The following is a 287-nucleotide window of genomic DNA, read 5'->3' as shown; positions in this document are numbered from 1 at the left end:
GTATTTTACGATTACGTATGAAAGGAGAACTTCAAAAAAGACTTGATAAAAAAAATTGAAAATGGAGGGTTTTGAAAAATTTTTTTAAATAAGAGTCTTAAAATAAGCCATGTAAGGGCAAAAAGAAGTTTTTTTTTGAGTTTTAAAAACAAAAACCCAAATTTACACGGCATGGTAAAAAAAAAAACCCTTTATAAGTAAATTATCATGCGGAAAAAAACAGTTTCATCAATGCTATTTTAACAAAATAAATGCTAGATGAAGGGAAACTAAGGGGAAAGAAATAA

General features: G+C 26.5%; 1 protein-coding gene across 1 annotated transcript in view; it reads left to right on the top strand.

Annotated features, from left to right (window-relative positions):
* Positions 1 to 287, top strand: part of LOC119587345 (sialidase-like) — a 23,053-nt gene that overhangs the window by 5,670 nt on the left and 17,096 nt on the right. The window lies entirely within an intron of this gene.

The sequence above is a fragment of the Penaeus monodon genome, chromosome 22 (assembly GCF_015228065.2).
Source record: "Penaeus monodon isolate SGIC_2016 chromosome 22, NSTDA_Pmon_1, whole genome shotgun sequence".
Lineage (NCBI taxonomy): Eukaryota > Metazoa > Arthropoda > Malacostraca > Decapoda > Penaeidae > Penaeus > Penaeus monodon.
The sequence above is the reverse complement of the archived record's forward strand: the minus strand, read 5'-3'. Positions and strand labels throughout refer to the sequence as shown.